This window comes from Neolamprologus multifasciatus, chromosome 6, assembly GCF_963576455.1.
Source record: "Neolamprologus multifasciatus chromosome 6, fNeoMul1.2, whole genome shotgun sequence".
In the NCBI taxonomy this organism is placed as follows: Eukaryota; Metazoa; Chordata; class Actinopteri; order Cichliformes; family Cichlidae; genus Neolamprologus; species Neolamprologus multifasciatus.
The window spans coordinates 28048361-28065058 of record NC_140444.1 but is presented as its reverse complement, the minus strand read 5'-3'; the positions used below and the strand labels follow the sequence as shown (position 1 = coordinate 28065058).

Below are 16698 nucleotides of genomic sequence, written 5' to 3'. Positions count from 1 at the left end.
GGAAACCCCGAGGGACTGCACTCCTTTCTACAGTGCACGCTCTTTCTCCTCATCCCGTTTCCACTTAATCTCTCTCCTTTAGATACACATCTTCTCTCATATTCCTCTCTGGAAGCAGACGTGGGAGCCTGTAATGTTTTAAAGAAGCTCTCAGGCAAACTTCTCAGTATGCTAGGTGAATGGAAGAAAGCTCAGTGTTACTGCAACCGAAATAAAAGCAGCAAGTTATCAACTGAGACTCATCACCAAGCTAATCTATCACTAAGAGGATGAGCTACAGCAATACGTATGTTCAGAACATAAATGAAAAGACAGAAAAAAAAGCATCTGACAGTATTCCAGCACAGACGTGCACGAACACAAGAGCTCAGATCTCTCTTAATAACTCACCAGCTCCACGGAGCAGATTAAGCAGATGCTCACAGCATCAAATATGGGACTGCTTATAAAAAAATAAATAGATATGTAAATCCCGCAGAAAGCCACAGCAGGAAAACAGAAGCAGCGCCGCACTGACGGTGCACAAGGTCGCAGCAGTCCCACAGCGCTTCACTCTTACATAATCAGATCCGCACCAGCTAAGCGGAATAATTCCTGCTGGATTGAGCCGTCATCCCACGCACAGAAGAGGGCGCACATGACAAAAAGGGGGGCGTCGCAGCAGGAATTTATACCAAATCAAAGCATCTTCTGTCATAGAAAGACTGTGAGAAACACTCATGCACAACAAAAGTGATTCCAGGGCAACAGCAGCTATTCCAGAGAGTTTCCTATAATCATAAGAGGATTATTAAAAACTTACAGTGCTGCATTCACGGAATGATCAACAGGCGTCATCCACACAAGTGCACTTCAAATGAATGAAACACAGACAGCCTTCATCTTCTGAATCGTCCTTCAACTCATATCGGCTCTGACAGGAAATGATGCTTCCCTCCAGGTTGCAACAGAGAGCCAAACACGAGACGCCAGTGTGTGTGTGTGTGTGTGTGTGTGTGTGTGTGTGTGTGTGAGAGAGAGCCAGCCAGTGTTTATGGGCGTGCACACACGTGAGCAAAGTTAAGGAGGAGCAGTTCAGCCGGATTGTATTTCAATTTTCTACATCATGTCCCCCCGCCCTCCCTCCCTCCCTGCGTTACTTTCTCTCCTCCCATCACTTGCATTCCCTGCTCGGTCTGTCTCATCCATTCATCTCCCTCTTTCCTCTCTGTCTGAAGTAAATGCTGCTTCACTGCAGCGCGTGAGTAAGAAAGCGCAGCATCCGGAGCATGTGAGCGAGCACTGGCTGACGCCTGGTTACCTAACAAATGGGAAAAAAGGGACAGCACTTAAGGGTCTCCGTCACAGCCAATAGAGATGAAGCCACAGGGATGTTTCTGCGTGCGAGTGTGCGTGCGTGCAGGCTGCTGACTCACTGTACATGCAGAGACTGAAAATGAGCACAAGGAAAAGTCACACACTGTATATGAAGAGAGGGAGGAGAGATGACAGAGAGTAAACATTGCAGAGAGAAAGGAAGTACGGTGAGACGTGTGCTTGAAATGTGGACACAAAAGACACACTGCCTCTCCAGTTTAAGAGACAGAAATAGAGAGAGGTGATAAAACGCTGAGGTGAAACGCATTTTCTGCCTGTTTTTTCTCACTGCACTGCAGCTCTGTCGCAGCTCTTTGGTCACTGCTTTCTGCATACGCAAGAATGGATGACTTAAACAATGACACAAAGCTTTAACCTTCAGACAACCTCAAACACCGACCACTCTGTGGACGTCATCTGGGGGTTTTCTACCAAGAAAACTGGAGGCAATTTGAGTATTTGGTCAGTAAGAGGACAGATTTAAAGGCCTAATGGTGGGTGACACCAGCAGGTCCGTCACCGTATACTCTCTGAAAACTGTTCAATGGTTAGAGAGTGAGACAGAGAGAAACCACCAGCTTTCCAATTAGTGGATGGCCTGCTCTACCTCCAGTCCATCACAGGTCCAGCACATAGAGCACATTTAGAATCACCAATTAATTCATCTATCAGTCTTGTCTCTAGACTGTGGGAGGAAGCTGGAGTATCTGGACCGATAGCAGTTATTTTGCTTCCTTGGCACTAACAATTCTGAGGGATACTGTGTTGAATACACATAAAAAAAAACTGGCTGCAAGTACGATGTTACATGATACTTGCAGCACCCCCCCTTCAGTTCTTAAATTTTCTTATTTCAGTTCCACGTCAAACACAGTTGTGTCGATGGAGTTTTTTCACAGAGTTAAGCATGCCTGGCAGCTCCACAGCTGTTCCAGTGATCTCATCTCAGCCTCTGCCAAACTCAGTGAGCTCAGTCAATCAGAGGAGTGGGACACAGAACAAGAAAACATAATGCGGGAAAAAGAATGAAATGCTGTGTGGGTGCAAACCAGTGACAACAATCAGTCTCTAAAGCTTCATCTTAGATTCAGCACTATGAAGGATAAGAGGCCGTGTGATGTTATATGTTCTGTTCTGACTTGCAGCTCAGTGGCACTCGGACCCAAACCTATTCCTTTATTTCTGGCATTAGATTCATAACTAGTGCTCATTCTAATTCAATTCAATTCAATTCAATTTTATTTATATAGCGCCAAATCACAACAAATGTCGCCTCAAGGCGCTTCATAGATACAGAGAAAAGCCCAACAATCATATGACCCCCTATGAGCAAGCACTTTGGCGACAGTGGGAAGGAAAAACTCCCTTTTAACAGGAAGAAACCTCCGGCAGAACCAGGCTCAGGGAGGGGCGGCCATCTGCTGTGACCGGTTGGGGTGAGAGAAGGAAGACAGGATAAAGACATGCTGTGGAAGAGAGACAGAGATTAATAACAGATACGATTCAATACAGAGAGGTCTGTTAATACATAGTGAGTGAGAAAGGTGACTGGAAAGGAAAAACTCAATGCATCATGGGAATCCCCCGGCAGCCTACATCTATTGCAGCATAACTAAGGGAGGATTCAGGGTCACCTGGTCCAGCCCTAACTATATGCTTTAGCAAAAAGGAAGGTTTTAAGCCTAATCTTAAAAGTAGAGATAGTGTCTGTCTCCTGAATCCAAACTGGAAGCTGGTTCCACAGAAGAGGGGCCTGAAAACTGAAGGCTCTCCCTCCCATTCTACTTTTAAATACTCTAGGAACAACAAGTAGGCCTGCAGAGCGAGAGCGAAGTGCTCTAATAGGGTGATATGGTACTACAAGGTCATTAAGATAAGATGGGGCCTGATTATTTAAGACCTTGTATGTGAGGAGCAGGATTTTGAATTCAATTCTGGATTTAACAGGAAGCCAATGAAGGGAAGCCAAAACAGGAGAAATATGCTCTCTCTTTCTAGTCCCTGTCAGTACTCTTGCTGCAGCATTTTGGATTAGCTGAAGGCTTTTCAGTGAGTTTTTTGGACATCCTGATAATAATGAATTGCAGTAGTCTAGCCTGGAAGTAATAAATGCATGAACTAGTTTTTCAGCGTCACTCTGAGACAGGACATTTCTAATTTTAGAGATGTTGCGCAAATGGAAGAACGCAGTCTTACATATTTGTTTAATATGTGCGTTGAAGGACATATCCTGGTCAAAAATGACTCCAAGGTTCCTCACAGTGTTACTGGAGGCCAAGGTAATGCCATCCAGAGTAAGAATCTGGTTAGATACCATATTTCTAAGCTTTTCAGCGCCGAGTACAATGACCTCAGTTTTATCTGAGTTAAGAAGCAGAAAGTTAGTGGCCATCCAAGTCTTTATGTCTTTAAGACATTCCTGCAGTTTAACTAATTTGTGTGTGTTATCTGGCTTCATGGACAGATAGAGCTGGGTGTCATCTGCATAGCAGTGAAAATGTATGCTATGTCTTCTAATGATGCTGCCTAGGGGAAGCATGTATAATGTAAACAGAATTGGTCCTAGCACCGAACCCTGTGGAACTCCATAATTAACCTCAGTGTGTGAAGAGGACTCTCCATTTACATGCACAAATTGGAGTCTATTAGATAGATATGATACAAACCACTGCAGTGCAATACCTGTAATACCTACAGCATGTTCTAATCGCTCTAATAGAATATTATGGTCAACAGTATCGAATGCTGCACTAAGGTCAAGAAGGACAAGCACAGAGATGAGTCCACTGTCAGAGGCCATAAGAAGATCATTTGTAACCTTCAATAAAGCTGTTTCTGTGCTGTGATGAACTCTGAAACCTGACTGAAACTCTTCAAATAAACCATTCCTCTGCAGATGATCTGTTAGCTGTTTGACAACTACTCTTTCAAGGATTTTTGATATGAAAGGAAGGTTGGAGATTGGCCTATAATTAGCTAAGACTGCTGGGTCTAGAGATGGCTTTTTGAGTAAAGGTTTAACTGCAGCCACCTTGAAGGCCTGTGGTACATAGCCGATTATTAGAGATAGGTTGATCATATATAAGATCGAAGAATTAATCAATGGCAGGACTTCTTTGAGCAGTTTTGTAGGAATGGGGTCTAAAAGACACGTTGATGGTTTGGAGGAAGTAATTATTGAAGTTAACTCAGAAAGATCGATTGGAAAAAAAGAGTCTAACTTAACATCAATGGAACTAAGAGTAGCTGTAGATAATATTACATTCTTTATCGATACTGAAGTTTATAAAGTTTGGTTGTTTCTGTGTTTAATGTTTTGCTCCTTGACTGTACTTAGCTGCTGTATGGATTTGCTGTCCTTCTTGGCCAGGACACTGTTGTAAAAGAGATTTTTAATCTCAACACTTTATTTTCTACTGGTTACAAAGATACATTTACTAAATCAGTCTTCGGCTGAATGGACAGTATGCTATATGGCAATTTTTTTTTGCTGAATTTGGCATAATTTCTATTAAAGAAAATTTTACAATATTACCACACATATCATTTAAAGAAATCCAGGCATATAATAATAAAAAGAGTTCTCCACGATCCTAGTAGTGTTTAAAATCTATTCACTGAGTGGTTATAGAGGCTGCCTTCGATTTGGATAATGCAAATCACAGCCAGCGAACATGCCTTAAAGGCACAGACTGAAATCAAACCTGACTTTTAAATGTTCAAACTGATGATGTATTTTTGATGCTCTTAAAGGCTCGACTATATCAATAGTGTTTGTAAACACAGCAGAAAAATGCAGATATTTTCAGTTATGGTGAGCAGTTTAACAGGTCACGTGACTTACTATTTTTAATAATCCATGTAAATCTCTGCAATGATGCCTTTAAACACACTGTGCAAACTGAAAGACTGCAGCATTACATTGCTAAGATTTAAGGAAGGCAACATCAGGTTACATCAGGCCTGACTTGAAGCCAACACACAGGAGTAAATATGTCAGATAACCTGTTTCAGCTGCTCTAACATTCACGTTCACCATTATCCCTCACAAACAAATAGCAGCAAAGCGACTCAAACTCAATAACATTTCAAACTTCTACAGGAGAGATTAATAGAGAAAATAAAGTTGTAGTTTTGAACCATTTCCACTCACTCACCATGACGAAGTAGAAACACACACTTGTGTTTACTGCATTTTACTTTATAAGCTGCTTTCTGTGTTACCCTGCCGTCTAACCCACAGTTCTTTCCAGAGCACCGACCTGAGCTGTTTCCACCGCTTCTCTCGGTTTCTAAACACACAAAACGCTGCACAGTGACGACACTGCACAGGCTGACTGATCGCTTTCAGATTGTAAACAACAAGTATGAAGACGAGAAAGATGGTTCCTCGATTTTCAGTAAGTATGACCACAGTGTTTTTGGTTTGACACACTTCACCTGCCCATTACTGAGCTATTAATATCATTTTTATGATGGAAAACTCATTAGTTTGTCAGGTCCAAGAGTCCAGTCACAGGTGGGTTCACTGTTGTGTCGGCTGGTTATGAAATCAACTTGGGGGGGGGGGGGGGGGGGGGGGGAGAGAGAGAGAGAGAGAGAGAGAGAGTCCACAGAGCTACTTTACTTCTCCTTTATCCAAGATCAGTAAATTGAAGTAAATTTGGAGTTCAACACTCGTAAAAAGAAGACACATTTTGAAAGAGGTTGTGTGAATTCAAACTTGGTTAATACTCAGTGTGATGTTAGGTGCAAGATAAGCCATGACACAGTCAGCATATCAAGCACATTTCTCTGCATTACGTACAAGTCAGAAAAAAAAGGAAGCGAGTCCAGCTCTGTCTGACGTGGTTCAGAGGTGGGCCTGCTATCGCTTTCCAAGCTTTTATGCTATATGGTAATATATAGAGTTATGCAGGGATTTCACTGAATTCTGGAAATGTTAAATGTGATTTGGGACAGACATCCTCTCTGCTTTTACGATTAGCCTTCCTTTTTGATAACGCGTTAGTTAGGGCTCAGTCAGGTGACCCTGAACCCTCCCTTAGTTATGCTACAATAAGTTTGGACTGCTGGGAGGGGTTCGCATGATGCACTGAGTGTTTCTTCTTCACTCTCTGTGTGTTTTCTACATTTAATTATTAGTTATTATTAATCTCTGGCTCTCTTCCACAGCATGTCTTTGCCCTGTCTTCCTGTCCTCACCTCAGCCGGTCGAAGCACATGGCCTCCCTGAGCCTGATTCTGCCGAAGGTTTCTTCCCGTTAAAAGGGAGTTTTTCCTTCCCACTGTCACCAAAGTGCTTGCCTCACAGGGGGTTTCCAAATTGTTGGGGTTTTCTCAGTATTATTGCAGGATCTTTACCTTCAGTATAAAGCAGCTTGAGATGACTGTTGTTGTGATTTAATGTAAATTAAATTGAAGTGAATTGAATTGAAGGGTCATCAGGATTCATTTTGTGGAAAAGCATGAATGTTTCTGTAACTTTTTCCACACATGTCCTGCAGCTGTGAACTTTTCTAGTCATTACCCAGCAACACTAACAAGTACAACGTCTCTGTGTTGATGTGATTTGAAACAGCACTGAAGCATGCTGTGTGCTGCATATAAGAAAAGGTTTGGACAATGATTCTCCTCACTCTGTCTGAAGTTCATGTGTGAAAACAGCTTACGTGTGTGAAGACTTCCAGCCATTCAGACCCTATTATAGAAAAGTACCAAAACAAAGGTCACTGGTCTTGCTCGAGTTATTTGAAGCAAACGATCTATAGCCCTTTTCATTACAGATCGACTCAACGCAGTTTTTACGATTTTCCATTAAGTGGTATTATCTGGCAGCGGGGATTCCCAGACAGATATGAAATGGTATTGCTCGTCAACTCAGGTGACCATGATGGCTCACATGTGACCTCAACAGCTATACTTTATGTAAAAAATACCATCAGATTCAATGAGTTGTGGGGGTAAATAAAAAAATAACATTTTCCCATCACTTCAAGCCCTCATGTTTTTATGAGCAAAGCTACTTGCCTCCCAGCAAGTATAAAGTGCTTTTATGTTCTGTTTTTCTGAAGTACACTGACGACATTTTGCCATTAATGCAAAAGACACTGAGTTTATGAGCAAAAATGCACCATGCTAAGGCTTCACATTTACTGCACAAACATGACAGTGATGTGTAAGTACAGAAAAGGCTGTCCTTGCTTGTCTGTCTGCCATCCATCCATTCTGGGGACATGTGGGATGACTTTAAATTTCAAAGAGACATTTAAATGCTGGATCATTAAAGTCGAACAAGCACACAAAAAAAGACCTGGCAGTTTGGACTGGCTGCAGAATGACATCATCCCATTTATGGTCTGGTCTGTAAATGGTCTGTATTTGTATAGCGCTTTATCATGGCCTGCATGACCATAATGACTACTTATAGTAAAGTGACAAATGGCCTCCCACTTAGCTGCCTGGCAACTGTCTTCATTATGCCTGAAATCACTGTGATCACATTCAGGAGCAGACAACATGGACAAAGCCTAAGCTGACTGTGCTGCCTATAAAGTACGGACTCCACGTTTGATTATTATACCTTTTACTGCTTATGTGTTCAACTTTGTTCCCTCTCTTCCACTTATTGTATTTTAAGCCATGTTTGCATGCAAAGCCCGGAGGCTCCGTTTGCTCCGTTTGAGAGGAATTTGGGGCTTTCCGTGCTTTTAATGCTGAAAAGGGTCAATTATGAAAAGTCTCTCATGTTTTCACCCATAATCTAAAGCATCCACTGGGGGCAGGATGATGAGAGATTACAGAGGCAAACGCACGTCTTCAGGGTGAATGTCCTCTTATCCAGTTCCACATCCACCAACGCCACCACAAATTTGAAAACACAGACGGTTAAAGTTTCTAAACCTTCTGTTTGGGCAGATTAAAGACATTTTTCAGCGTGGGCAAAGTGTCATTTGGAGAATTGTGGATTAATCCTTTTGAGAGTTAAGTTTATGTTTGTTTTTTGGCTGATCCAACTTGGATTATTTTAAGAAAACGGAGTTCTGAATAAAGAAGGAAACTCCGTGTTGCTGCGTCACTCTGCTGTATATCTGCCAACCACGCACCCTGGGGACACGAGATAAGACAATGCTCTGTGTGTCAGAGTGTGCGTGCTAACGGCTGACCTCGAATAAGGCTTACAGATGTGGAAGGGCACGGCCGCTACAAACTGTCCATGGTGCACATCTGTCAGGCAGAGCTCAGTGACACTTGACTCAATGTGCAGACAAAACACTCTCCCTCAGTGAATGAGTGACAAGACAAAAGAGAAAGCTGGTTTTTGGTTTGGTTGATCTTTAATCCTCAGAGTTCGTACTGATCACACTTTGTACTTTCAGTAAAATGAGTTTGTTTTTTTTCGTGAGAATACAAGTTCACATTCACTGATATTGTGTAAAGTATAAAAACATGTGGTAGGCCCTTTGTTTCCTTGGCTGTTAGTTACACATCTGAGACCTCTGTGAAAAACTTGGAGTTTCATGAATAACCTTAACTTCCTCCTCAGAGTACAATGTAAACATGTCGCACCTGCAGCTTCTAAAGTCAAATGAGCATCAGCCAGTGAGCATCGTAAACAGGAAGCAGCAGGAAATGAACAGATGTGCCATTACAGCACGTCTGCCCAAAGTAAATAACAGGTATTTCTCCACGTGAACACCTGAGACCACAAGACGTGCAGCAGGAACCTGTATTTCTTGTATCAGCAGATTTCCAGTGTAACAGCCTGAAGTTACAGCAGCATCTTTTTAATCATCTCTTTCCTGTTACAGATGCCAAACAACTTTTCAGTGCTGTGCGCTGGACTGTTCGAACACAGCGCTGTTATAGCTTCTGCCTTTAATTAATCATAAATCTTTCCTTCCTCTTGTTACCCGCTCTTTCCAGCCCTCCTACCCACATTCAGAACATCCCACTTACTTCAACTCCATGGCTGCTCTCCTCTTCTGTTCTCTCTCTCTTCACTGAGGTGGAAAACAAACGCTGCTCTTCGTCACCTAATTCGCCACATGTATGATATGCTGTATTATGTCCAGGAGGCAGTGACAAGAAGGCATGTGAGAGGCCTGAGCTGCTACAATAATCCAAACAGACTGACAGGAGGCCAACGGGTGAGCGGAGACGGAGGAGGGAGGACGGTACAGTGGTGTAGAGGAAGACAACAGACCAATCACAGGAGCTAGGGAGGCTGAAGAAGGCTGGGCTTAAAGCCTGTGCTGCTCTTTAACCCCCGGTGAGGGCAGAAGCTCAACTAGCATGGAGCAGAGACAGATAAGGAGTGACAGAGGACGGGGCGGCTGACAGAAACAGACACAATCAAATGTGCCAGCAGTGGCCAAAGGATTTCATGACTTTCAGAGTCCAAATGCTGTCCCAGGTGCAAATGATTATAAGAAAACTCCCTAAATGACACAAAAGTAATTAAAGCTAGTAATTTTTACATTAAGATGTTAGTGCGAAGGCAAAGGACACCACTCCCACCTTTTTATGAGGAGTTTTATCCTGATTTGAGGTAAAGGTGCTACAAGTTGCACTAGCAAAAACTATCAAAGCAAAAATGTCTGCACAGAGTAGTTGAACTAGATAAACTCAGAGTTAAAACATACTGCAGGCAGATCCAAAACTCCAAACGTTAAAGAGCAACAGCCAACCAAAGTCACAGTCATTGAAACAAGATGGTCCCAGAAAGCCATAATAACTGTAACAGTCCTCTAAGTGATGACCACAGTGCAATCATATGCTGAACACTACGGTTCAAAGAGCAGAAATGCAGTTATTAATCAGCGGTGCGTTGGTATCTGTTTGCCTCCAGATGAGGCAAAGCTGGAAGATAAGTTCAACATGAAGCAGACGTTATGTGTGCAGTCATTCCTCCAGGAAGAAAGTACAGTTCAGCGAACTAACGAAAACCTCCAAAATGACCATGGAATTCATGCTCACGGATGTAAACTTCCGACCACAGCTGTACATATGAGGCTCTAAAATTCCTTTTCAGTTTTCCATTCAGCACCATGAATCTTAATATGCAGGCTTTTTTTAGTATAAACGGCTCAACTGTGTTTTAGTGTGATCTTACTGATTGTTTTTGTTTCACGTTTCCAAAAACACGATAATAAAATGAGCATCCTGTTCTGACGCTTGCAGCCAAGAGGGCAGCCTTCCTCTTATTGTTTGCACATCTTTCACGTTTATACCTTGGCAGAGAAACATTAGCTGTTCCACCATAACAAAAAAAATCACTCATGATGCGTTATCGGGCTGCATACACCCACACCCACACTTTCCTACAGACAGGAAGACACTCTCACATAACACAGACATGTAGCTCCCCCCAGAGTGGTTCCTATTTCTTGAAAGCTTTAATCTTATTGGCAAGCAAAAACAAATGTTTGTGGTAATTATCCAAATGCATCTGCGCCCCCCCCGACTTCCACTTAAATGGATTACTTAAGCATAGAAAATGACATTATACAGTAACAGGAGCACTGTGATTCAATCCTCTTTCAGATTTATATCACTGTGTCACACAGAGTAACAGGAAACCACCAGCTGAATATGTGAAAGAAGAAGAAGAAATGCGATGTAACTACTGTTCTTTTAATCTGTAATGGCTCGTTGCATTGCATGCTAAATCTAACAAACGAGTTCATTGAGACATGCTTCAGTATTTTCTCCTAAATACTGACTAAATACTGTTTACTCAACCTGAACAATAAAGAAAAGAAAAGTGAAAGAACAATTTAAGATGATTATTACTTGCTATGAATAACCCATTTTGATTGATTAATGTTTTGTCTTCATTGCTCTCCAGAAAGGTAAATAAACGTAAAACTGCTAATTAGTTTAAGCAGACCATCTCTAAGCTCACGTGTTTATTTTGGTTATTGGGCTGGTTCAGGTTCCTCTTACATTGCAGTCTCCTCCCTTCCTTTCAACCTCCACTCACATCTTGCATCAGGTGACCTCCATAGGTCACATGACAGGGTGGGGGACTGTGCATTACTTGATAAGAAAGACGTATGATGTCATCACTATTGTACTGTAGTCTGTATTGTGACTGACAATACCCTTGACACAAAAAATATATATGGTTGCAGCCTTAATGCTCATAATGGTACAAATGGCTCTCTGTGCAAATATGTTCAAAGATAGTAAGTGAAAGGTTTTCACATGCACATATAACAACAATGTGTGTTGCCTTTAACTTGTAGCATTACATCAGAGCTCCTCATTATTTGGAGATGACCAAAAGATAATGTCAACAGAAAATAGATCAGAAGGATTTTTATGACTGATACAGACACCGATATTTGGTGATTTAAAAATTCCATATGTATGGAATCTGGAGAACCTGTTTATAACACATAAACTCCAATCATACGGTACGTGTAATTATTTATTTACTCATTCCCACTCCGCTTGAATCTGCTCGGATTAGCTGTTAGTTGTTGTGCGCGGAAAATTGCAGAGTGCCCCCTGGTGGACACACCATGCAACATCAGCTCTAATAGTAGGCTCACCAACACACTTCATGCACATAATCTATAATGTGTTTGTTTGCCCTTTCAAAAACGATGTCACTCACAAGTCCTTCGTTCTCCTGTTGATTTGCAGTCACAGAAATGATTCAGATACACTCAGAGCTACTACAGAGTAAAGAGTGACTAAGCTGGTTGTTGTTCTAGCTTAATCGCTTAGCTTTAACCACACAGACTTTAAGATCTGGCAGAGCTCAGAGTGCTGGGTCCATTGATCCTGAGGGGTGACAATCACAATCACAGTGCAACAGTGCAGAACAGCAAGCCTCCGGGAAAAACATCAATACTGACACCACCAGTCGACATGTAATGGAAAAATATGTCAGTCGATATCGGGGTTATCTGCTGATTGATACTGTAACAAAGCTACATTTGCCTTAATGAGCGTCTATGTTGCAAATGATCTTAAAATTCTCTATATATTTATGGCTAAACAGATGTTTTGTCATGTAACTTGCTGTTAGGTTTGTGCTACTTTATTGCTTATTCATATTTTTTTTCTCTCACATGTATTCTCATATTCAAACTTTGTATATTTAAAAAAAAAAAAGTAATTTCTTTGACGTGGATGAGAATGAGGGGTGGATTTGAGGGAAAATAAGTGTTTTGCAACTGCTGACACTACACACTGCGTATCAAGACAACGTACCTCAACTATTCTTTAAGTATCACGAGTGATTAAACACATTTATTGACAAAATGCATTCTACATTTCACTAAAGACTGTTCACTGTGTAGACAGTTTTTTAAGGACTCCAGTTTAGCTCCCAGGGTGAGCAGGGAGCAATACGTTGGCCAGAGTTTGACTCTGACCTGCGGCCCTTTGCTGCACTCTCTGCTTTCCTGTCCACTCTTTACTTCACTATCCAATAAAAGCAAAAACAACAATTTAAACTGTCGTTTCATACAGAAACAGTAAGTGTTGCACTGATCGGAGTCAGCATTTGGGGATTTTTTGAGGATTACAGTAACTCGATGCAGAGTTAGAGGTGTTTCGGATTTGTGTTATTTCCTGTTTTATCTTTTTAAGATTGTTGGTTGGACGTGCTGCTTTTACCCCCAAAAGTTATTTCATGGACATATGTGGGTTCCTTCATCACTACTTCGTCATTAAGAGGAATTGAGAAGTAGTGATGTGTAGAGACTCCTAGGGTGGCTTTTGCATTTTGAAGGTGCAAAACAGAAACATTTGGTCAGAAGGTCTAGGCCAGGGGTGGAGAACTCCAGGCCTCAAGGACCAGTGTCCTGCAGGTTTTAGATATCACCATGGGTCAACACACCTGAATCAAACAATTAGTTCATTAGCAGGCCTCTGGAGAACATCGAGACATGTTGAGGATGTAATTGCCCATATAAATCAATTGTGTTGGATCAAGTACACATCTAAAACCTGCAGGACACTGGCCCTTGAGGCCTGGAGTTCCCCCACCCCTGGTCTAGGCTGTAAAAAATAAAAATAAAAATAACAAACCAATCAGGCTAAGAGCAGAAACACTAGCAGTGAAAACATTTAAATCAAATCTCAGGGGGAAAAAAACAACAAAAGAAAAAATAGACAGAGATGAGCTTGGAAACAAAGACTCTTGGACATCTATGGAAGACAAGAAGGGTGGATGACCACACATCCATTAAAATGAAGAAACCTCTATATGATTAGACACATAATAATCCCATAAAGAGAAGAATTCACAACAATAATCACAGAGGTTTCAACAAACTATTCATCAGACTTAAGAACACAAAAGCCCAGATGACACGATTCACTTCCCAGTTTACCTTTTCTGGACAGATGAGACTAATGTCAGCTTCAATCAAAACGATGAGGTAGGCTCGGAACAGCTCACGATCAGGTGGGATGTGATGGATGGGCACGTGTGGCGTCCGGTGCCACTTAGTCACATGATGGGAAAAAGAAGCTTGAAGATGAATTCCTTCTTTCCAAAACACTCACGTTTCCCGATTAGCACGAGGATGGTGCTCCACTGCAGCGGTGGCAGAACTGTGCAGCCCTTACCACACCACTTTCTACTTTTTGTTCCCACAACCATTTACTGCATTGAAGCATCTCTGATGTCACAACAGAAAGAACAGCCCGCCTTTAGGAAAACTACTGCTCGGACATCAAAGACTCTCTCGCACAGAGCATAAGAGAGAGGAGTGGACAGAGAGGGCAGGCTTATGTAATCACACTTTAATCCACTTAGTTTATCTATGAAGAACGGAGCCATGACAATGACATGAATGTGGCTTGCTGATGAGCCATTGAGACAATCCACTGTGAATAATGATGGCAATGTCATAGAAACTCCCAAAATGAATGTAAAACCCCAGCAGTGTAACAGAGTCAAAGACTTCTCTGGTCACATTTGATTAAAGGATTCATTTGGTATTCAATTCAAGTTTCTTATATCTGTAAACTGACTGCAGAGGGAAAGCACAAGTCCAAGGGTCACTTATTAGCATGTTTAATTTCTATAATCAACACACAGTGTATAAACTGTTCAACTAGGTGTACATGGTGTCAAAATGTCAATTCAAGATTTAGTTATTTCATTTATTCCCTGAAAAATTACTGTTACTGTTTTTATTTAAATAAATCACTAACTCAACCGAATCTGCAGAAATGCTCTCATCTCAGTGTTTTTAATGACTCCTGCTAAAATCAGATGACTTCTGAATGAATCCGACGGTCAGACACGTTTCACTGCAGAAATAGCAGCAGCTTGTCACAAGCAGCAGAGAATCAGGTGCAGTGCGGCGACTACAGCGTTACTCACGCCAGACTCTGTGCTGTCACAACTCAACTTTAAGATCAAGCCTGAAGTTTAAAATGAAAATACTCACAGAGCAGTGAAGACAACACACGCGCTGAAAACGCCAAAAAAAAAAAAAAAAATTCCCACAGTGCCTCCGGACTGCATGCGATCCTTCCTCCCCAGCGCTCACCACAAGCGCATCAGTGGTTCATTCAAGTTTTCGCAGATTGAAGAAGCGGACGTAGGCGCGCTGTTGTCCCGCTGCAGACCTGCGCTCTTACTAAACCAGCAGCTGGACATCTGCACTTTATATGATTGCATTCATTTTAACACAGAGATGTGAATTCTCTAAAGCTTTGACTGCGTTAACCCAAATCCTAAAGCACAGACACAGCTGATGTTTACCACTTACCTAAAGGCAGACTTATCCGCGGAAACTGAGGATGTTTCAAGCAGTTATCGTCATCTGCTGGGATTGTCCCGTTTAAGCTCCCTCTGTCCCGTCCCGTGTGCTGCTCTGCGCTCACTCTACAGCTGAACCGAGAGCCACTTCAACTCACTTCCACTTCACTTATTAAAGGGATCCGCTGACAATAAAAGGGAAAGGCAACAGCAGCCGGAGGCAGTCTGAACTCATCAATAATGCATTCACGTGTAAGAATAACCGATTGTCAAAGAGTTATTTCTATTTCTGCTTCAGTGTTTGGTACTTTTGTGGCTCACCGAGGAAACTATTTGTAGTATTTCTTGTTTTATCACTTGGGAATCGGGCCTAATATTTCTACCACGATACATTTAAAAGAAAAGTAGGCTTCTGCATGTTGTTAATTTGTTTCTACATAATTTAAACACACACACACACACACACACACACACACACACACAAATAAAAAAACATTATTGTCGGTGCCAAAAGTTGCATGAAGACATTGACTGACTGGGGTTTTTAGGGTTGTAACAAATACCAGTGGTTATAGTTTAGTATAACGTTAGGAAGCACGGGTAAGCTAAAAGCTAACGTAGTTTTGTCATATGGCAAAAATAACAACCTCCTTACACTCTTTCTGAGGCAAAAATCTCACATTTAGTAATTTAATATTTAAAGTAACTACCAAATAAATGAAATGAATAAAACAAAGGACAGTTAGCCGAAAAATTAAACAAACAAACCAACTTTAAGCCGTCAGCCGTCCATCAACTGCTAGCTAACACCTGTATTTATTATTGTAGCTTCTTTACAATATAAAGCCTTTGAGGCAGCTGTTGTCATTTGGCACTATATAGATAATTTTAAATTGAATATTGATCTATCTATTTATTTATTTATTCATTCAACTTTACAGGTGACCCTAATTTATTTATTCACCAGATAATAAATAAGTGAGCTAAAATATGGAGTGTCATAAACTGCATTTCCTTTAGCGGCCACTTGAGGCTAAATCCATTAGTGAGTCAATCCTATTTTAAAATGCTTAACTTTACAAAATAAAAAACAAACAAAAAAGTTTACACTGATACAAAATGTGATTTTGGTCTCTGTGGGTAGCTTCAGAAGTCTGCAGAGAAGTGAAGTGATTTTTTACTAACTGGATTTGATTTGGAGCTGGGTATGCAAACACAGACAGCTGTAGGATAGTTTTCCATGTGAGGTGAACTGTAACTGGACTTCTTCACAGTGTTTGTGCTGCTGGAGCCATTTGAAGCAGTTGTTATAGAATTATCTGACTCATGTCAGGGCTTTGTGTGCGCTACAGACCGGCCGCAAAGTGTGATTAAGTTTAAGAAGTAAACTTCTGGTGTTAGACTACTCTAAGTGTGGTACTGAGGGCCTAGAGTGCCAAAGTGAATTCTATTTAATTCATTCATTTCGGCCAACGAGGCCCTCCATAAGTAACTAGCTATGTGTGTCTGTGCACGGCACCTCTGCAGGTCATGGATGTAGCTTGCTAATTATGCTTGCGAGCTCCTGCTCTCCTTCAAATGTTGTCACGTCTGTCACAAAACACTAA

General features: G+C 41.5%; 1 protein-coding gene across 6 annotated transcripts in view; it reads right to left on the bottom strand.

The window, feature by feature from the left end:
* Positions 1 to 15250, bottom strand: part of trim2a (tripartite motif containing 2a) — a 30719-nt gene extending 15469 nt beyond the window's left edge. Inside the window, exon 1 of one of the 6 annotated variants that reach the window (XM_085162585.1) lies at positions 15102 to 15250. The gene's annotated coding sequence lies outside the window, so the exon portion shown is untranslated. The other 5 variants (XM_085162587.1, XM_085162583.1, XM_085162588.1 and 2 more) reach the window with 5 other exon arrangements.
* Positions 15251 to 16698: the final 1448 nt, after the last annotated feature.